The sequence below is a fragment of the Clupea harengus genome, chromosome 25, assembly GCF_900700415.2.
Source record: "Clupea harengus chromosome 25, Ch_v2.0.2, whole genome shotgun sequence".
NCBI lineage: Eukaryota > Metazoa > Chordata > Actinopteri > Clupeiformes > Clupeidae > Clupea > Clupea harengus.
This window is the reverse complement of record NC_045176.1, coordinates 3,665,272-3,688,775: the sequence shown is the minus strand read 5'-3', so window position 1 is coordinate 3,688,775 and position 23,504 is coordinate 3,665,272. Positions and strand designations below refer to the sequence as shown.

Here is a 23,504-nt window from a genome sequence, read left to right as displayed (position 1 = left end):
AAGTGACATCCGATCCATCTGAATTTTGTTACAGATGTTTTAAACGCACATAGAATATCCAGTTGTTGCCCAAGGCAGCCTACAGTTAGCCTTGTCTATTTCTATATTCTATGTGGACAATATTCAAGCTGACATAGTGCTACAAGTAACATAAAATAGTTATGATAATCAAAAATACATAGAGATCAAGTAAAAGACCAACTCATGTTTTCATTAAATACACCTAGTTTTCACGACTGGAGAAACAGTCCTACCCAGCATGAAATCCATCGACGCAAATGTACCTGGACAAGCAGGTTCAACCAGCTAGTGGAACGTTTTCTTTCCCTTATGTAAATTCCCAAACACACAGAAGTTTTTCTACTGGGCAAGAGCCACACAGACTAATAGAAAGAGTTCTACCCTATGGAGTGTCAAAGTGCACATGGAATATTGTGGGATCGTTGCACCTGTATTATTGCAAACACATCTGTCAGAATTAAGCCTCCATTTAGCTAATTAAATCATACTTTCCATGTAAAAGCATCAGCACAACAGAATGTAGGTCGCCTTGCATTGGGCTCTGTTAAATGTCCATTACACTTGGAACTGGGTCTGTTTGTCTGTGCAAAATGTGCAAAAGTATAGCATGGCTGATGTGAAAATGTGTATTACCTACATGTGCTCTGTATAGAGATATTTATACTTTGATTTTGAAAACCTAGGCCTATTGAAACATGCCAAATGCTCTGAATCATTTGATACACATTTTGAAAAACCCTGTTTGATCGTGTGCTGAAAAGTTTACTGTGTTGCTGTCTCTGGTAAATTATGTAAGACATCATGGACCAATCAGTTTACAGTGACCCCATACAGCAGCAGCTGATTTTAGTACAGATTATTCTGACTTTACCTATAATCAGTACATCCAAAATTACCATATTTGAACACATTTTAGGTACCCACTTTAGGTGCACATATGGTACAAAATTGATTTAAAAAAGTAATGGTGGATTGTAAAGCACTATCATGAAACTTGATTTGAAATATTTATAATTTCTTATAATCCAAAAAAGAAATTCAAACATTTTGTTTTGCTATCCAGACGTAATACTCAGCCCAAAGTTGTCTGTTATCAACACAAAATCACACTCTTTATCCTTAGACCCTAATATAAAAACAGTAAACATTCTGTGAAAGGTACTGAAACAGCTCGTAGTGTAGTGCCCTGGGTTTACCAGTGTTCAAACAAACACTGTACAAATACATGATAGTTACACCCAACCGCCACCATCACTAAGATCAACACTGCTGCCAGATTGCCCAAGGTTTCCCCTATATCTGCTCCAACACACTACCAGAGAGTCCATAGCCACCGAGATACTAAGGCTAGGGTAGATGACATGCCTCTTGTTTCCCCTACTTTTCCATGATGTACAGAAGAGTTATGTGTGTCTGCTTCACAAATACATTTGTCAAATCAGGATCCTCCACATGATCCTCAGTCTAAGACACCTGCTACTTATTCTCACTCTCATCAATCATGATCACTAAGGCACACAACAAGAACCTTCATTAGCAGCACATTACTTTCAAAACCAAAGTGAATGTAACTGATTAGTGAATATTACTGATTAGTGAATGTAAATTCTTAGTGAATATAATTGATTGATTAGTGTCTGTAAATGCAACACCCCCACATCCTTGTTTAATTTTTGTTGGAGAAACTTTACCCTGTGTCTGTGTCTGTCTGTGTCTGTGTCTGTGTCTGTGTCTGTGTCTGTGTCTGTGTCTGTGTCTGTGTCTGTGTCTGTGTGTGTGTATGTGTATGTGTATGTGTGTGTCTGTCTGTCTCTGTGTGTGTGTCTGTGTGTGTGTGTGTATGTGTGTGTCTGTGTGTGTGTGTGTGTGTACGCACACATGTGTAGGTGTTTGATGGACTGTCACACCTGTATGAACAGACCATCCTTAGTTCAACTGAACAAGGGAGTAAAACATGTCAATTTGCTGCATTTAATCTCATTTTTCCTTTGCAGTGGTCTCTAAGAGCCCAATGATAAAGAGTGTTACTCTTTTTGTAGAGGCCGTCTGAAACATGTTGACAAGTTGAACTCTTATTTTTCCAACAGTTCTCATGGAATTAGGTAAAGCCTGAAGCCTATAAACCATAACCTTAACCATACTTTTTAAGCCTGTGAAATATGCCTGGGGTTTGTGAGACCCCAGAGATAACAGGAGGGTTAAGAAGTTTGGGGTCCTGAAAAAGATAAGCCATGCTTTTTAAAATCTGATAAAATCTGACTTTATTGCTTTACAGACAGGCAACACCTTAAACCAGGGGTCTTCAACCTTTTTCAGCCCAAGGACCCCTTGGCTGAGAGAGACACTGAGCAGGGACCCCCACCCCCACCGCCCCAAATTTGGGCCTGATATTCATACATTTTATTTGGAACTAAGTGTCAGTCACACACACACACACACACACACTCCCCTACACATGTTTGTACATAATTGCAAATAATCTGTGACACACAACTCGTTTCAATTTATTCTGTTTATTATTGACATTTTTTCTCCCTTACAGTTAGCCATCACTCTGTAATCAATTAGGGAGGGACAAAGAATTGAGTAGCTTGAGAAGCTTAAGTATGGATAAAATATCTCATACCTAGTGAGAGATCTGACGTTTGAGAATTCATCACTCATGTCTTTGGCAACAAGATTCTCCCTATGAAGCATGCAGTGCGTCATACATGGCTCTTGCACCGTCTGTGCACATCGTGACACATTTTGGCCAGGGTGTTAAAATTGTCGATCACTTTGAAAATCTCTGAACTTGTTTTACGTCCAGGCAGCTGCTTACAGAATAGAAATTCCTCCTGCATCTCATTTTGGTCGACAAATCACAAAAAAGCTAAAAGCTGAGCGTCGTTTGACACATCGGTGGATTCAACTAATTGTAGTGCAAAAGAATCTGCCTTTGGGAGTTTTGCGACTAGTAGTGCCCTCACATCAGCTGCCAAGTCATCAATAGCATTGGGATGCGTTTCAGTTTTTTTACGTACTCATCCTTCCCAAACATTGTTTTGCACATCATGTCACTAGCTGCTGGCAATATTAAACTTTCCGCAATTATATATGGTTGTTTGGTCTGAGCGACACGTAATGCAGTTTGATAAGAGGCTTTTAAAGCTAGCTCGCACACTTTGGCTGATTGTCTCATCAAGGTCTGCTGTCCCTCAAAAGATTTTAAACAGGATATATATATAAAACATTTATTTCAAGTGAGCATGGATTGTCTTTAAGTGTCGTTGCAGCTTTGATGGTTTCAAAGTTTCGTTTGTTAGCACGGAAGAGCAAACCACGCACACTGGTAATTCGTCACCATCGGTGAGGCAAACTTCAGATAATCCTCTGAATATTTACGTGTATTCTCCCGTTTGGGCTTTTCATGGAAGGGGTGTTGGCATCCTCTGAAGGTAGGTCATCTTAACCGCCATCAGTGGTGTCTGACGTGGAGCTTTTGTTCCGAGAAATTACAAAACGATTGAGGCAGGTAACGTGTTTTGGCACCAGATAGCTAAATGTAGCTAAAAGTGCATATGTTGCCATGGTGATCAAATGACTCATGGGTAGCCTATGTATTATGTTTAACGAATAGAAAGCAATTTTTACTTTCTGTTTATGTTTATGTAGCCTATTGGACGTTTAAAATGTTTGGAAGAGGGAAAAAATGCTTCAGATGAAATAATTTGGCGGACCCCCTGCAGTACCTCCGCGGACCCCTGGGGGGTGCTGTAGATGCTGTAGATAGTATAGAGTAGATCAGGTGGTTGCAGCAGACTAATTTTGATCAGCACCTAAACCTTGTTCATTGGCAGGTTCATCCCGTCTTTTTCGGGCAATCTTGCACTAGATAACTGACTCTCTCACGTCCAAAGCATTTCATCATAGTGTCTGAAGTTGCAAGTGTCAGACTACAGTGAAAATGGCCATATCCAGTAACCAGAATGTTTGTAGTGATCATGGATTTACAACACAGCTTTCTACGCAAACCACTCACACTCACCAACTAACAGTCTGGCACATTCAGAAAAGAACTGAAACACAGAGTCTCCAGAGTGACAATAAGGACATTCCTGTGAGACATCCCCATTAAACTCAGCCACCACTGAGTCAGTGGCTACTACTGCAGATCTCCTCTTCTGTTTAGGAGCTGATTAGAGAAAAATGACTTGACGCACATATGATACAGGACAGTGTCATGGGTTTTGTGTGCTTGCAATTATGATGCACTGGACTGTCACCATCTCCATATGTAGGAGCCATTTGTGCATTAGTTTGATTTTCTTTGAATTGAAGGTTGAGCCTATGATCCTGCTGGCAAAACGAATTATTGACACCTGGATTGATTGATTGATTGGTATGGAACACAAAGGGTTAAGTTTCGCATTGTGTTTGGTAGAGTCGTGTGGAACTTTAGAGACGCTAGCAGGCATATGGTTTTTCAATTGCATCAATTTGCATCTATTTGTTTTAGTTGCATCAATATGTTTTAGTTGTAATAGTTACATCAAGTTGTATCGTTTACTTTATCATTTATATTTTGTGACAACTCCTAAGTTTTTTAAACAAACTGAACTATTGAAAACTCATACGGCGTCAAGATGGAAGTGACTTATTAGAGGACACTACACCATATCTCCCTGTGTTATTCCATTGTGTGCCTGTTTTACTGTATTTGTGTTTTATTTTTACACAAAGGCCATGCATGTTGGATATTTTGTTGATCACTAGCAGCATTTTCATGCTAACTAGAAGGGTACTCGGAGAACGCAGACCTCTGCCAAATGCCATATCACACAACGTTAGCTAAAGTAAAACTGAATACGTGGATCCACCCAGTGATTCAGAGTCATTCCAACTTTGACAGGTTGTGTTGATCACTAGCAGCATTTCAATGCTAATTAGAAGCGTAACCCTGCCTATAGACAAACACTGGAAACATAACCTCCTTGACAATAAAGCTTTTACTGCAGCATTTCTGTCACCTTCTATTTTATGTCTACAGCACATTCCATGAAGTAAAGATGACTCATTCACTTTTAGTGGTTTAAAATTAAAGGAAACTGAATTAAAAAACAAAGGACTTCATATTGTATATTGTATGCAGGTACCTGTAGAACTGAAATATTAAAAGTAATGCAGTATTTGTAATGTCATCAACTGTTAGTATTTTGAAAGTCATTGTGCTATGATTGTGACATATTCCTCGAGGATAGAAAATATGTGCTAGTGTTTTGAAAGAATGATTTGATATTGAGTCCGGTTTGCCATGTTATAATAAAATGTAGTGTATGTAGAGAAAGGTTTTTAGCATTTTGAGTTAGTAGAGTTAATATTGAACTAACAAAATGTGGTATTGAGTAGAAAATTAACAATTTGGCTAATTGTGTGATGTAGGTGTGTTACTGTGTTCAGAGTTCAGAAAAAGTATCATAAGTATATGTTAACGTTTGTTAGCAATTGTAAAAAAAAACGTAATTGACTGCATATTCGGTGAAAACGTCTCGGTTACTTACGTAACCTCGGTTACTTAAGCAGGGACCAGATATAACAGTATGGTACGTAGTGGTGACGTTAGTCATGGGCCCAAATCGAAGCATTTATCCATTCACACCAGAAAGGCTCGATTCGTCCGCGCTCCCTCCTGAGCCCGCCCCCTCAGGAGCTTATAAATTCAGGAGCGAGAACTGGAACTTCCTTGGAAAGAAAACCGAGCGTAGAAGTATCAAACCAAGGCAACACTGTACACGCTAAACTTGTTATATCTGGTCCCTGCTTAAGGAACCGAGGTTACGTAAGTAACCGAGACGTTCCTTATCGCAGTTGACTGCGATATAACAGTATGGGACCGTATACATTCCCGCGTGATAGTACAGTGGCAGCCAATCACACACACCAACTTTATACATTGCTTTTGCCCTCCTAGAGGTTCATACAGCAGCTGGTGGTGAACATTATAGGGCACATCCTTTATACATAGGCGACAGGGATCAGTGATCCCTCGCCTGTAGGAAACAACCCTGGAATGGTTCATTTGCAACGTAACACGTAGACACTAATGAACACATACAACATTATATCGTTCTCAGGCCAGGGGATTCAGAGATCGCCTGCCTGTAGAACGCCTTGTAAAAAACTAGGTTCCACCACATCTAACATATAGAATCTAATGAAAGTATGGCGAGAACTCCAGCTTGCAGCTTTACAAATGTCTTCCACTGAGACTCCTTTCAGTAAGGCCCAGGAAGAAGAGACCCCCCGCGTAGAGTGCGCATGCAACTTCTCCGGGGGATCCAAAGACATACTCTTATAAGACAACACGATAGCTTCTACTATCCAACGGGAGAGGCTCGGTTTTGATAGAGGTCTGCCTTTTGCACGTGCCTCAAAGCACACAAATAGCTGATCTGATTGTCTGAATGCCCCAGTGCGCTCTACATAGCAGCGGTAAGCGCGTACTGGGTAAAGCTTATTCAAACGTTCCTCCTCTGCTGACGCAAAAGGAGGAGGCGAGAAAACTGCCAACTCAATCACCTGATTGCGGAATGGGGTTGCCACCACTTTAGGTGTGTAAGCAGTATTAGGTCGCATAACCACTCTCTCTCCAGCGATCGAGAACTGAAGGCACGATGGGCTAACGGACAGGGCTTGCATGTCACCAACGCACTTTGCTGACGTCAATGCCAGCAACAGCGCGGTCTTTAAAGAGACAAATTTTATATCCACCGTCTCCAGGGGCTCAAACGGAGGCCCTGTGAGATCACGTAACACAACCAGCAGATCCCATGAGGATATGAGGTGTCTATCAGGCACCCTAAGCCGTCTCACCCCCGCCATAAAGCGTGACGCTAGCGGATGACTGCCCGGGGAATTGCCATTTATGCCTGCATGGCAGGCTGAGATGGCCGCCAAGTACACCTTGAGAGTGGAAGCCGCCTTCCCCTCATCAAACAACTGCTGTAGGAATTCTAATATGACGCCCAGCGCGCAGTTAACGGGGTCGTGCTGACGCGCAGCGCACCATCGTTCGAAACTGCGCCACTTCAGCGTGTACAGAGCCCGTGTTGACACCGCTCGGGCACTCTGTATCGTAGCTACCACCGCGTCTAATAAGCCTGACACTAGGAGCTTGCACCTTTCAGGTGCCAGGCCCTGAGACGCAACAGCTCCGGATGGGGATGCCACACCGTCCCGTGCGCCTGTGTTAGGAGGTCTCTCCGAAGAGGCAGCTCCCAAGGCTGTTGCACTGACATATTGATTAGATCCGCTACCCACGGCTGGTTGGGCCAGTGGGGGGCTATCAACAACAATTCTCTGCCCTCGTCCGCTACTCTGCTCAGCACATGCTGGAGGAGCGGAACCGGGGGAAACGCATATTGGCGCAGGCTCGGCCACTGGTGGCTCAGCGTGTCTATGCCGAGTGGGGGGTCGTCGCCCCCTAGCGAGAACCAGAGAGGGCAGCAGGTGTTCTGTCTGCTCGCAAACAGATCCACCTGCGCCCTGAAAAAACGCAGCCAGATCTGCTCTATCACCTGAGGGTGTAGACACCAATCTGCTGCTTGAGGGTCACCCCTTGATAACAGGTCCGCCCCGTAGTTGAGGCGGCCTGGAATATGGACTGCCCTTAGGGAACGGATGTGAACTGCTGCCCACAGGAGCAAGCGGTTCGCCTAGTGGTGCAGTGACGAGGAGCGCACTCCGCCTTGGCGGTTTATATACGCCAATGCCGAAGTGTTGTCCGTCCTTACCAACACATGCTGACCACTTAATCTGGGTAGAAAGTGCAGAGACCGTTCACGCCTTTCCCCGCAGGGGCAACATCCCCAGCGGGAGAGCGATCGCGGCCGATGCCATCATGCCCAACAGATGTTGGCAGCACAGCAACGGGACTGACTGTCCTAGCCGGAACTGATGCACGCATGATCTGATGGCTTTTATTCGGTCTTGGGACAGCCTGACCTCCATGGAGGTGGAGTCTAGAACCATGCCTAGGAAATGCGTGGTCTGGCCTGGGCGCAGAACGCTTTTTTCCTTGTTTATTACGAAGCCTAGTCGATGCAGGTGTGCCACCACTAAATGGCAGTCTTGCACCGCTGCTGCTCTTGAATGAGAGCAAACGAGCCAATCGTCCAAATCATTGAATAAACGCAATCCGCGTAGTCGTAATGGGGCGATGGCTGCTTCCACGCACTTTGTGAAAACCCTCGGTGCCAAAGCCAGGCCGAACGGGAGTGCGTGGAACTGGTATGCTATTCCTCCGAACGCAAACCTCAGAAATTTCCGATGTCTGGGGTGGATCGGGACATGGAAGTAAGCATCTTTTAGATCTATCGTGATGAACCAATCGTTTGGTCTTATGAACTGCACTAGCCGGCGGGGGGTCAGCATTCTGAATTTCAACGGCATGAGCGCTTTGTTCAATACACGTAGATCTAATATTGGCAGATAGTTCCCGTCCTTTTTGAGGACCAGGAAATAACGGCTGTAGAAGCCTGAAGCTATCCATCCACAAAACACAGAAGCTGTGCTAATCGTGCGAGTTTTGTGACTACAGATTGGAAAAAAGGATGCTAGCGATTGTAAAAAACTTCAAAGACACCAAACATCAAAGCACAATTTGTCATCTTGTAGTTAAATGATTTTGAGCAGTAACTGTCTGTGAGCATGAAGGTGTTTTTCTGTAGAATGATATCTGCTTGAGGCAGCAACAATTATGACTTAGCTTCACTCTAAGTACTAATACTATGAATTATTCCCAGTATTTCTTAGTACTGTCAGAGGACTATGGACTTAGATAGCAGACAATTCCAATTTATCATTAAAATGTGTCTTTTAATCTCCTGAAAATCGACATCTGTTGCTATACTATTGATAGATGCTATAGTGATACATGCCAAATCCTCTACAACATGCCAGTCATACTACAGTAACTTTGACAATGAATCCAATGTTTGAGGCAGCATGCATTAGGGCTTAGTTATAGTACCATACCAAGTGTTCCCAGTATTTCGTAGTACTGTCAGGGGACTATGAACTTCATCTAGATAGCAAACAATTCCAATGTATCATTAAATTGTGTGTATTAATATCTGCATCAGTTGCTGTACTGACGATCAGATGCTATATTGAGGCATGCTGTATCCCCTACCATCCCTGACCACTGTCAGTCATACTATAGTAACTTTCACTCTAAACAATAAATCCATAACAATATAGAATTTATCTCCTTAGTTCCAGTTTAGCGTATCATCTTAGTTCTTGTTTAGTTAGTGCCTTGCCGAGTGTGACTCGTGTTTTGTTTGCCGCAACGGCTTTTCGGTTATAGTTAGTTCGCTCAGAGGATGCATCTGCTTAGTTTAGTTCTGCGATTAGATTGCGAGTTCCCTCAGTTCCCCGCAGTGCTACGAGCCTGCGGCCCTCCGAGGGTTGTGACTGTGTTCTCGAGGATTAACCCCTCAGCCTCTCTGTGTCCGTATCAGCATCTCCGTGTCTGCAACCTGTTGTCTGTCCTGTGTGTTCCTGGCTGTGTCTGTCTGCCATAAACTCTGTTACCACTATTCCGATCTCGAAGTCTGTTCGTTCCGTGACAGTACCTCTTTAATCTCACTTATCACTCGCTGTAATATTTATCTGTTTATTTATCTCTGGAATATCTGTGTCTCTTTACAAGTGGTTTCCTTCTGTGAGGCTCTGTGTGTTACCTCCTTGTATGAAATGTGCCGTACATATAAATTTTGTTTTGATTTGATAACCCTTTACAGTTTTCCCTGATTGTTTGAATTGAATAATGTTATCCACTAACATGGGACTAGTGGACTAATGTGAAGTCCTTATATAATGTTCGTAAACCCTGCAGAAGTCTGTACAACTCTAAGCTAAATTACAGCATTATTAAAGTATCTGGTTCAATCTGTTTCTGATTATCTGGTTTTACCATGTTTACCTGAAACCAACAACAATTTCCACGGTGCGGGGGCTGCGGGGGTAATTTCTACGGGTCTGGTAGTAACAGATACAAGAATGGTAGGGAGTGTGCAATGGGCTAGTATAGCCAGTTAAGGGATAGACAGTGGGTTGCATAGAGATGGGGATCTTCCCAAATAGTGAGCCTGCATCGATGTATAAAAACTGTGTTATAACTAATTTATAATGGCTTATTAATGACTTACAAAGTGTTTACAACCTAATTAATAACCTAATTATGAACCATTTATAAACCTTTATAAATGGAGCCTTATTGTAAAGTGGTACCGAAAATTCATAAGGACTTAGGAAAAGACAACCATGGTGCCAAAAGAAACGAATGCACCCTACACTTTAGCCTACGTAATTATGTGACGACGGACATTATCTAAGTGTTATGAAAGTTGGTCTTTAAATGTTGCTGCCGCAAGGAATTGTGGGGCTGCATTAACCCCTTTCCTTCTGTAAAGGAGGCTCCAGCGTACCCTCTTCTAAAAGAGACAAGAAAAGCACCTTTCCTTCAGCGTTTAGAGAATTCGACCAACTTTCATCATGGCTGCCACTTCGATACTCCTGGGTAATTTCACTCAGTTAGGAATCTTCCTACGCAAAAAAGACTATCTGACTGCAGCCCTAATTTGACATCCAGTATCTTTTGTCTGTTGGATTCTTTGTGGACTGCCATTCATGAATCTAGTTGAAGTAAAATACCCCTTTGGGAGCTTATCTCTCTGGTTGTTTGTTTGCCTAACCAGCTCAGTATGTAGAGAACTGAACACCTACCTTGAATATAACAGATAACTTTTCCTGATAACTTTGGTCTTTGGTGAAATTGGGATCATGGTATATTTGTTTTTGTTCGTTTGAAAACTTAAAGAAATATAAGGGAGATGAGGGAGGAAACAAACTCTATGGTCTACTTACAAATAAACATCCAAAGTGTTTCAACATTAGTATATTTGTCAGTCTAAGATGATGAATGATCTCTGTATGTATTCCTTAGACCAGGGCTCTTCAATAGGCGGCCCTGGGGCCGGATCCGGCCCTCAAGCTGCTTTGGACTGGCCCCCGGAGTGTGTTCTGGTAGCATCATTCAGTTCGTGACTATGGCTAATTGTACACTCTCACGTGCAGTAGGTGGCGGTATTCACCCGTATATGTGGCGGTATGCACCCGTATAGGTGGCGGTATATTTTTTCCTACTCTGATATATATGGCCAGAAAACGTTTGCCTGTAAGTGTTTTCTTAAATAGTTGATCAGTTATTACTTAGAAACATTACTTCTTGTGGAAACCACTTGTAATGAACCGAAGTTTGTTCAAATTGTTTACTTTGATGAATATGCTAATCGCTAGCGCGGTCTCTATGGAATTTCCCCTATAAGTTAGCATTAAGCTAACGTAGTTTAAACATGCAATGCTAAGTGATTGTTTTTAGAAACGAATGTTACGAGATGAGATGACTAAGATGTATTCTGTAAGTCTGCTCAGTTTTACAGTGCTTCCTAAGTAAAGGTTTGAAAATAACTTTCTCTTGGGAAAACTGTTATCTATCTGCCAAGCCAATGGCAAGGCTAGAGTGACCATGCCACACACACAGAAGAGGGGGCAGAATAGTAAAACAAAAAAATGGTGCACTTGGAAGTTGTTTGCCAGTTAAATGAATGAAATTCTAAACAACTGATACAGTTCACCTGAACTGAGTGATGACATTTGAAACCCATTTCCTTGATAGAATACCAAGCACTTTTAAGTTGTTACAATTATATTCAGTTCCATGCAATGCACTTTGTTGGTGGAGATACATTTGATTCTGCCTGTTACTCAAATCAGTTTAATCTTAAATATTGAGGATAATGACCAGTAAAGTTGTGTTGGTACAGCTATGTACAATGAAGTGCATGTTTTTGTTCGTTAATTGCATTTCTCCAATTATCTGTTAATATGGCTTGGTTATTGCTCACCTGGTTTGATTTTTGAATCCTTGGGCCTATGCGCCCTCTTGGGCATATGTTGTTAAGCACTTACAAAATAGAATATATTCACTCCTTCAGTATGTTGTTGTAATTTCTTTATTTGTTACCGAGATTACTCATATCCTCCGGCCCCTGACTTTGCCTCAGTTTAAAGAACCGGCCCCAGGTCCAAACTAATTGAAGAGCCCTGCCTTAGACCCTTCTGAGACAAATCTGTTAAAGCCTGTTAAACCCGCACTGCTAGGGAAATGTAAACTGTTAAATCCTGTTAAACCCTCGAAAACATTCTCTGTGTTCTACTGACATTATAAAGATATTCCACTGTGTTAACTGTTTGAGTAAAGGTACAGGCATTTAACTGTAGAGCAACAGTAGAGCAATTTTACTTTTGTAATATGATTAGGATTTTCTAAATATCCAGTCTTTTGTTTGTTTGTTTGTCAGAATCAGAATCAGATTTGGATTTATTGCCAAGTAGGCTTACACCTACCTGGAATTTGTTCTGGTGTATAGGGCATACAGTAAACATAAAACATACAAACACAATAAGTACTACACATAAGAAAAGTACTACACATAAGAACAAAAAAACACAAAATACTGAATTAACTAACAAAACAAGACAAAACATTGCGCACCAACACACGAGGCAGCCATCCATGGCGCCATGTGTTTCCATGACTAATAATGTTCTAAATCTGTTCCATTTTAAAGATCCAGATCCAGATCCATTTTAAAGATGAATACTGTAGTCCAGCTCACATTACTCACACACTCTGCACACATTCAGGGCCGCATTAAGAACACTAAGGGCCCTGGGGCTACACCTATTCAAAGGGACCCCTCAACATTATCACACAATATTTTCAGGCCGTGGTATAATGGATGGGGTAATGGTCTATGTGACTTACATGAAGACGGGCCCTGCATGCCATGGGCTGTCTTTAATCAGCTCTGTATTGTCCAATACAAAGTCTCCAACATTGTGTTTGCTGAGCTGGTCCTTTACATAGAAAAGACCAGGCAAGATGAGGAGATAGCACCAATCTTCAAGCTTATTGAACTTGCCCAGCTCTACAAGTCAGGAATGGAACAGCTTGGAGTAAAGGTTGATACCAGAATGAACTCTACATGACTGAGGGAGAGGATTATTGCTGAATTCACTGATATAGAATCATACAAGAAGGGAGGAGAAGTCCTGATGTCCTTTGAATATGTTGGTGCTTGCCAAAGCCTATGAGCAGGACAGTGACAAAGATGCTGTGCCCATCACACGTGCTGCACAAATTGTCCGCCGTCAGATATTTGGCAAGGCCAAACCATTTAATGGTTTCTCTGGAAGATGCCAAGAGGACTCTGTGTCAACACTGTTTCTTACCCTGGTGAACATGGTGCTTGAGGGACCCAGCATCAAGGACCAGTTGGCAGAAGAAACATCGCCAGCAGTACTTGCAATTGCTCAGTTGCTTAAATTCAACAGCGTTAAGCACAAGCGAGCACCAGGCACAGCAGCATTTGTCAGACATCGGACCTCACAGGAGACACCAGTTCCTTTATACATAGGACTGATGCTGCATTTCCACACACGCAAAAGGGAACTTGTGGAGAGAATGGCACGTCTGGGGTTGAGCATATCATTTGATCGTGTTTTTCAGCTCTCCACACAGATGGGGAACAATGTCTGCCAGCAGTTTCAAAGAGAGGAAGTGGTATGCCCTCCACAATTGCGCAATTCCAGTTTCAAGCTCATATAAAACTCAGTGTAAATTGTAAATAGGTATTTTACTGTTGTGATCAAAGACCTTGATCTTGAAACTTGAATTGACAGCTTCAGTTTATATAAAACTTAGTGTACATTGTAAATAGTTATTTCACTCTTGTGATCTCTTGTGCCCACACACGCAAAATGGAACTTGTGGAGAGAATGGCACATCTGGGGTTGAGCATATCATATGATCGTGTTCTTCAGCTCTCCACACAGATGAGGAACAATGGGCCTCATTCTCGAACATTTTCTGAAGTGTCTTCTGAAATGTTTTTTTAGGGACTTCGGAAGACCAACGTAAGAAAAGATCTCCGCCTGATTCATGAATGCCTGAAAATGGCCTGAAATGTGTTCAGCTGTGCCCCCCCCGAATGAGGATTCTTAAATTGAACGCGCGTTCTCGTGAACCTGGATTTGCATACTTACACGCACCGCCAGCTCCTTATAAGGGCACGCAACCGCAGTGACGCGTGCAGTCAGAATCGACAGAATCCACGTGAAAGCAACCTCGAAAGCGACAGTCATGTCAAAGCGGAAAAGCGAGCACGGTCGAGTAAACGAAGACGTAACTTCACCAGTGCAGAGGTGGAAGTACTGTTGCAGAATTTAGATGTGTCCATTCTATTTCACTATGGCTATATCCACGCGATTGAGTTTAGTGCTTATTTATTTATTCACTTACATTTGCAGTGTTCGTGTAGTGCTTTTATTTATTTTAGGACATCACAATGCCTCGTAGAATCATGACTATAAATGTGAAACGTAATTGTTAATGATACAAATATTCTCGTATTTATTATTATTATAATTATTTAAATCCGAGGATGTCTGTAGAGTTGATGTGAACGCAATCACCAACGATCTTTTCACAAATTCAGCCCTTAACCCTTCTAACATGGAGCGGCCCCGTGGGGCATCTGGTGTTTTTCTGAGGCATTGCATTTAGCGTTCTGAAATTCTGGTCTAAGTTCAGAACGAATCCCAGATGAGAGAACTTTCATGAACGCAGAAATTCAGAAATTCCTTCTTAAATTCTTCTTAACTGGGAATGAGGCCCAATGTCTGCCAGCAGTTTCAAAGAGAGCAAGTTGTATGCCCTCCACAATTGCGCAATTCAAGGTCATATAAAACTGTAAATAGTTCTTTTACTCTTGTAATCAAAAACCTTGATCTTGAATTGAGGCTGTTCTCTAATTTTCTAATAGACAAAATCTAGCAGGTAGCAACTTTTGGTCAACCCATAACAATTTCAGGCTTAAAATAACAATTTCAAACTCAATCAATCAATTTTCTATGTTTGAAATGAAATTGCAAAAATAAAACAACTTCCGTTTTAAGCCACACCCACTTCTGCTCAAAGACCTGCCCATTTCTCCGCCCCTCTGAGGGTATGGTACACAAATTAAACTAATTAGGTCCTCAATATCATTAAATATCCATCCCAGATAAGTAAAATTGATACGAAAATGGTTGCCACTTGCGGCCATTTTGAAAAATGGCTGCCATGGGCACCATATTGAAAATTCATGATGGCTCCATATCTACATCTTTATGGAATGCTTTTGGTCACAACTTTCATACTTGTATCACAAAATCTTTGTAACTTCAAATAGTGGGGCATCTTTGCTAGAAATTCCACAACAATTGTTCATATTCAACTGTGTTAACTGTTATATGGTTTGTGGCATCACAAGGGGTCATGTGGTCGAGGGCTTACATGGTTGGCAGCCACACCACCAAATGGCTGCTCCGGCCCACAATTCATTTCCCAGCATGCTGCACCACCCGCCCAGCTGTAGGTGCTTAAGCCACCTCTTTGAAGCAGGAGTTAAGAGCTTCACGCAGGTCAGGAAGAGGGCAGAGAGACAACGAGCACACGGCCGGAAGGAGCCTGGCAGACCACCGTGAAACGGACGGCGTCCCTCAGGAAAGTAACTAAAGATACAAATTGTTAAGAAGAGGACTTTCTGTTGATATTTGGACTGTGTTTGTTTGAAAAGATGCCTGCCTAGTGAACAGAATTAATTTTTTGGAATCGTCCTCTTCTATTTTGACGGTTTTCTCTGTTTATTTGTCACATGCTGGCTCTCTGCATGTAACATGAATGGGAGTTCCACACACAAGGTTATATAATAAAACGGATTTATTAAAGTATAATAGAAACAGTCAGTATAATTGTCAGAAATAAAAGTGTGGTGCAAGCGGGTGTCTAAGTAGTGTACACATGTCCAACAAACAAACATAAACAACGCGTCGAAGAGAGGGACCCTCTTGCACACTGCGCCAAGGCCTTCTCATGGTGCAGCTCATCAAGGCCTCATTCCTTACACCTGTGCCGACTCTACTACTCAGCTGTGGAGAATAGAGAGCACTGATAGCAGGGGGCGGGGCAGACCAGGCTGGGTCGTGACATATTGCACTGCTCCACCCTTGCCTGCTCTGGGAACCTCTCATGACGTTACAGGTTATACTGAGATCATACAGCAGAATGGCACTCGGCAAGTTTGGTCTAATATACTGTTATACCAGTAACAGCACTGTAGCCACTGAGTTAGTCTCCAGAACTAGTAACTAGTCAACATTTTGTTTGTCATGATTTTAATCAACGAAATCATGAGTATAATCATGCCTAGGTACACTGAAATCAGGCCTAAATGAACTGAAATGACGAGGACGAAAATCTTCATAACTATTCTGGGGACAGACACTAAACTTGTGAGTCAAGACAAATTTGTCAGCGAGCACAGCTGCCTCCGCTGCTGTTTTGACTTCATGCTCATTTATATGCGTGGAAATACGCTCTGGTATGATGTTCTTAAATTGTTCCTATACCACCAACTCACAAAGTCCCGCAAACGTATCCACACCCTCAGCCATGCGCCAGCGAGTAAACAGAGCAGCCAATTCACGCACCACCTTCAAATGTGTTTGTCAATCTTTTTTACGACAATTTCCAAATCTTTGTCTGTAGGCTTCAGGACCTAATTCATATGCCTTCAGAATCGCCTGTTTTACTGCAGGGTAATCTTTACGTTGTGAACCATCCATAGCAATATATGCCTCTTGTGCTTTTGCAGACATTACACTTTGCAAAAGTAAAACACGCTCAGAATCTTTCCAGCCATGGTCATCTGCTAATATTTCGAACAGAGTGAAAAAACACGTCTGGGTCACGCTCATTGAATTTGGGTAAAAGCTTAACCATGCTTGATAACTTTGAACTTGAAAAAGAAACTCCACGATTTCCGCCAGGTGCTCTACCCTCGCTAGCCAGTTTCAACCGTTCTTCTTCCAGTTTCATTTTAATGTACTGCAGCTCTCTGTCTTTCTCTCTCTCTTCTCTCTCTTTCTCTTGTTCAACAGTTTCTAGTGATGTGTCGTTCGTGAACGATTCGTTCATTTTGAACAAATCCTTACAAGGACTCGAGAGTAACGAGTCCTCTCCAAAAAAGATTTGTTCATTTTCTCGTGGCCGCGCATCGGGACTTGCATAGGCTCAGCCAAGGAAACAGAAATTATTCGTTGAATGCAGGTCACGTGAAAAATGATCCAAAGACTCGTACAAAGACTGAGTCGGGAAATTAACGAATCATTTCTGTTTCCTCTAGCTACCAGTACTGAGCCTATGCAGGTCACGTGGAAAAGGATCCAAAGACTTGTGTCCGGCAGATGAACGAATCATTGATCCAAAGACTTGGTTGGCAGAAGAACGAAACATTGATCCGAAGACTCGGTTGGCAGAAGAACGGAACATTGATGCAAAGACACGGTCGGGAGGTTTACGACTCGTTAATCTGCCGGATACGAGTCTTTGGATCATTTTTCACGTGACCTGCATAGGCTCAGCACTGGTAGCGAGAGAAAACAGAAATGATTCGTTCATTTTGACTGGGTCTTCGGATACGGATCTTTGGATCATTTTTCACGTAACCTGCATAGGCTCAGAAGAGGAAACAGAAAGGATTTGTTAACCTCGTTCACTTCCGCGTGACTAGGTTTAGTAAGACGTGAATGATATTTGTTAACAAGTAATAATTACAGGTTTTAACTTTTTTGTACTTTACTTACAGTTCAGTGCAGCGTAATTGTTTGCCGTGATAATTAAATGCTAGTGTGATAATAAATTACCATTTCCTCCAAACTTTCATGATATATTATTTTAATGCAGGAAATTAGTATCTGCTGGTTCACATGCACTATCATAATATGATACGTGTTTGCAGTGGACGTATTTAGGCCAGGGAATTGGCTATAAAATGTTGAGCACCACTGTCCCCCGCCCCCCGTTGAAATGAACGTATGACTGGAAAAAAGATTCGTTCATTTTACTGAACGAGATTCAAAGATTCGAAAATGATCCGAACTTCCCATCACTAACATTTTCCCTTTCCCATTGCCTTTTGCTTTCTTCCCGCTCAGCGGCCAATAATGTGTCACGTTCTATTTGCATCTCCATTATTTTCATTTGCTGTTCGAACGTGATTCCACTGGGCCTATCAGCTGCTGCGCCTGAGCCCTGAGGCGTCGATGACGCAGCTGGATTCAGAAGCTCTGGCACTGGATCAAATGAACAGATTTCTCTTCCAGCCAGCTGTTCCCTAACCAACGGTAACAACTTGTCTTTTTAAATCACTTTCGGAATCTCCAATTCAAACTCGTAATGCTCAGCTAATTTAACTAGTTCGTCCTTTGTTAAAGCTTCCAACGTGGCTGCCGAAGGGGCAGAAAAAAACGCAGCAAACTTATCCATTTTATTTCGCCACTACAATGTACCAATATTCCACCAAAGAAAACCAAACTCAGTACTGTTACGCCAAACAATATAGCCCACAATGTCCACTAGGCTACAAACACAAAGCAAATCTCGCTCACGTCGCCCTCCTCACACAAACAAAAGCTACACGTCCTGACGATGTTAAGACTCAACGTGGCTATCAATTACAAACGAAGGACCACAGTGTTTTAGCATCTAAAACCACCCCACAAATAAAAGTCTATTACCACAGCCTAACGTCTTCAAGTGTCTTCGTGATTAGGCTGAATTCAGCCCTCCCTCGTTCAAAATATAAGCAGGAAATAAAATAAAAACTTTTGTGCGGTCTCACCAGGGGCGGCTTGTCCATAAGGGCGATTGGGGCGACGCACTGCCTACCGGAAAAGGGAAGAAAAAAATAAATAAATCCTGATGTATAAATGCAATTTCCTTGTAAGTCGCTTTGGATAAAAGCATCTGCTAAATCAGGGGTTTTCAACCGGGGGTCCGCGGCCCCCTGGTGGTCCGCGACATGATCAGTCTATGTTTATCAGTTCACCATTGATTTTTTTTTTTTTTATGAATTCGCTTTGATATTTCAACACATTTCCAGATTACTGCTGAATATCGTGAAAAATAAAACAAGCTGATAATAATATAAAGGAGATTCACGCTGAATGTAGCCTTGCACCTATCCAGTCTATGGTAGCCTGTTCTTTGCTAATGTTAATGCATTGCGTCCCTAACGTCACGCGCATATTATTCATAACGTACAGTCTCGCGCGCAAAGTTGACAAGCATCTGCATAGCCTACGTGTACTTTTGAAGTTTAGTCGAAAAAGTAATACTTTTGGTGAAGGACTGAAGTTATCTACTGTCCTTAGCTAACATTTCATTCTAACGTCGAGTTAGCTGGTCAGAAGCACCAATGGATCGTTTTTAGTGAGGAGAGTGACAGAGGGACAGGCTGCCACGACAGAGGGACAGGCTTCCAACAAAGCTACACGTTCACAGGATACAGGGAAACAAATTCAAAAAAGAAAAAGAAAACACAATGAGGAATACATCAAATACGGATTGACAGTGACGACAGACAGAGCAGGAGAGGAGGTAGGCTACCAATGTGTTTCGTGTGTTCAACATTACTGTCAACTGAAGCCATAAAGCCGTCGAAACTATTGCGGCATATGGAGACGCATCACGTTTTCTTGAATGCCAAGCCTATTGAGTACATGCAACAGATGTTGCGTGATTTTTATATGACTTAAGTTCTGGATAAGTTGCCAGACAGAATTTCCAGAGCTTGCTGCAAATGCAATGAGGTGTCTTGCCCTTTCAAACACCTCTGTGGGAGCGGTTTTTCTACAATGTCGTACTTGAAGAATAAGTACAGGGCAAAGCTTGAACCAGAGAATGGTATGAGACTATCTACCATTTCGCCACGAATAGACCGGCTGTGTGGACTTCACCATGCCCAGATATTACACTGACAGCTCTCCCCTCTCTCCACGCACGCACACACACACGCGCGCGCAGGCACATCAGTGGGCCGTGGATTACTTTCTAGTCAGAATGGTGGTCCCTGGGACAAAACCAGTTGAAAACCCCTGTGCTAAATGACTAAATGTAAATATAAATGTTATATATTTTTTCTGTCGAATTCTACCACTAGACCGTCTGATCTGCCTTTGAATGTAGACAGCCAGCCAGTCAAGGCAAAAGTCGTGCTTCAAATGGCCCCACCCCTTCTGGGCGATTTGGGGCGAAATAAAAATCGCCCCAGACTTCTCCAATTGACTCCCATGTTAAATCCATTTTTTTCACTAAACAGGGGTCTCAATGCATTCTCTATGGCTTCCAGGAGGGCTCGCCCCTCCATGGTGTGTCATAAGTAATGGACGTAAAAGCCTATAAGAACGTCATACAGCTTCGACAGAGGCATATTCTGTCAAGATGGCTCCTGTTCAGTGCAACTCGATTCGCTCTTTGACAGAAACTCTTTTTTAGTCGGCGTACTAATGAAGATAAATTGACAACAAAACAATTAGGACTTCCTAGACCAAATGTATCCATTCAACAGGTTTCTACAAAGGGAGGGAAATACTACATCCAAGAATTAGAACGAAAGAAAATCGCGGTTGTGAAGTGGCTAACGCGGTCTGTATTTCTATATACCACTGTCACTTTTCATAGGTTTCACAGTGTGTTTCACAGTTCGCTTCTTGCACTAACACTGAATTATTTTTTTATGTGATGATTTATTTGGCTTTTGTAAGCCAATACTTTCAAGATCAGTCAATAAATATTGTTGGTTTTGACTGGATGGATGTTTGGATGTTACCCCTTCTTTACGTTGTTACTGGACATATCATGTGTCCTGTTAAGCTATGTTACATCATACAACATTTGAGACATGTGGATAATGAAAAAGTGGGGTCGTTTAATGTGGAGCCACATCATGTTTGCTTATGAAGACTCCTGGATGCAACTTTCTACCATAGCTTTCCACCTGTAACCTGCTACTCTAGCTATGTAGCAAGAGGGGAAATATTACTGTTGTTTGCTGCCAGTAGTGGACTGGTATTGCTGTATGAGTTAATCAGCTAACTTAATGTGCCTACTGAATGGGTCGCCTTAAATCATTATCAAAAAAATTGCCCCCCCTGAGAAGACGTGCACTGTAACGTATATTCCACCAGCCAAAACTGCATGAAATGTCGATGGAACTCTCCTTCGCCACGTTACAAAATCCAAAAACCCAATCACTACGGGGATTTTCCCAAATTACTTTTCAGCTGAGCCTATTCAATGAAATGAAAAAATGCATAGACTCACCAAAATAGCACCTACATTTGTCGCTCCCAACGGCACAATGCAGCGCAATTTTTTGAACAACTACTAAACTCAAATGTCGGCGAAAAATCACCGGACAAGCTTCCACATGTCACGACTGCCTGGCTCAAGGCAGCCCTGACAAAAAAAGGGTCGACCACACCGTAGTGATTATTAAAAGGTTTTATTTACAATAGTACAAACAATCAGTATAATGTATTAAAAGGAAAGTGTCGTGCAATGTGTCTAGGGGTAATCAAGTAAACAAACAATAGTGTAAAACGCGACGAGGACGGAGGAAGTATTCAGTATGGTATTCAGTAGTCGGACGTCTTTCCCTAGGCTCTCACCACTGGAACAATCCATACACTACGACGGCAACACAGAGGTCTAGAGCAGAGAGAGGACGTCCATGGCAAAACCCCAGCATCTTATAGGCCAGCCCATTAACTGTTAGGCACTCAGCACCCTGCAGGAGACAGATAAGCAACAGCCGTAACACAACAAGGGGCGGAGCTCCTGGCCTGATTAGTAGGGCCGTAAGGGCCGAAACACACCAAACGCGTTTTTAAAAACGGGACGTTTCATGAATGAATATTTAGTCTGTTGTTTGTTTAAGGGCCCCATGTTTCCATGACTAATATGCTCTAAATCTGTTCCATTTGTAAGATCCAGATCCATTTTAAAGATGAACACTGTAGTCTATCTGATATTCCTCACACACTCTGTACACATCAAACCACTGTGCTCATTGTTCATACCTGGCATCAGGATGACTGTCTCCTCCTCTGAAGTTGATGTCCTGATCTTTTGACATGTCACTCTTCGTGGACACACAGCTGGGTGCAGGAGAGTCTGGCCTCCATTTCTGAGTTTGGCTTTACAAAGAAAAAAGGCATAATACTGTATTGCAGTTGTGTACGTCACTGAATATATCTAAATGTTTTAAATCAGATGGCGCTATGTGTGATACATGTGTGATATGTGTGTGCTTTCTATTTGACACCTCTATGAGAATAGATTTTTAAGTATCAACTACCTTTACCTTTCAGTGACGTATGACCAGTTCTATTGACATCAAACCACTGTGCAAATTGTTCATACCTGGCATCAGGATGACTGTCGCCCCCTCTGAAGTTGATGTCCTGATCTTTTGACCTGTCACTCTTCATGGACACACAGCTGGGTGCAGGTGAGTCCGGCCTCTCTTTTTGAGTCAGACTTTACAAACAACCTAAAGCCATAACACTACGTTGTGCTCATGTACAATATCTGTATGTTCTTTCTTTTGTGATTTGACAAATGAGCTGGTGGTGGTTGACGATTCCGTAAGGTTAGTAGTGGTGTCACTGTCACGTCCCTGTCTAGGGCTTTAGGACATGACAACTATTTTAAAACACGGGCAGACAACGGAATAAAAATAACCGTGAATTTATTGGACAAAGAATAAAATAATTAACTAAGGCTCAAAAATAACGTAACAAGCAAAACACAAGGCTTCGCGAACAGGCCTCAACAGCCTGGCACTCTCTCCCGGTCTCTCACTCCGGTGAGTAGCACACATGATGGTAGTGGCACGGGCGAGGCCCGAGGCTGGGCCTAGCGGCAACGAGTGGTGGCAGACAACAGAAATGCGCGATCCCCCAAAGCAAGCCCCGTATGATGGAATCCCGGACGCTTTTAAAGGGCCGGGACTTCTATAGGCCCAATGGGATTAGAGCCCCAATCAACTACGCACCAACCCACCTGCAAGACACACAAGACAAAACAGAAGCACCGGCAAAAATACATAGGCAGACCCACAGGGTCGTAACAGTCACCCTTGGAACCGAGGCTTCCAAGCTTATATCAAGAACTTGAAGCATTTCCCGTTGGTGGTGTGTGGTAAAGATCTGCGTTTACTCGACCGGTGCTCGCTTTCCGCTTTGACATGACTGCTTTCGACTTGCTTTTGCGTGGATTCGGTCGATTCTGACCGCACACGTTACTACGGTTGCGTGCCCTTATAAGGAGCTGGCAGAGCGTGTATGTATGCAAATCCAGGTGCACGAGAAAGCACGTTCAATTTAAGAATCCTCATTCGGGGGAGAATTGCCGAGAACACTTTGGCTGCGTAAGAACCCATTTTCAGGTGTTCATGAATCAGGCGGAGATCTTTTTCTTACATTGG

The 23,504-nt window shown here is 42.6% G+C and overlaps 1 long non-coding RNA gene across 1 annotated transcript; it reads right to left on the bottom strand.

Annotated features, from left to right (window-relative positions):
• Positions 1–22,014: 22,014 nt before the first annotated feature.
• Positions 22,015–22,527, bottom strand: LOC116219525. The gene is made up of 2 exons (XR_004163205.1): positions 22,439–22,527; positions 22,015–22,212 (listed from the first exon to the last, which is right to left on the bottom strand). It is a non-coding gene; the product is annotated as an uncharacterized LOC116219525 (long non-coding RNA).
• Positions 22,528–23,504: the final 977 nt, after the last annotated feature.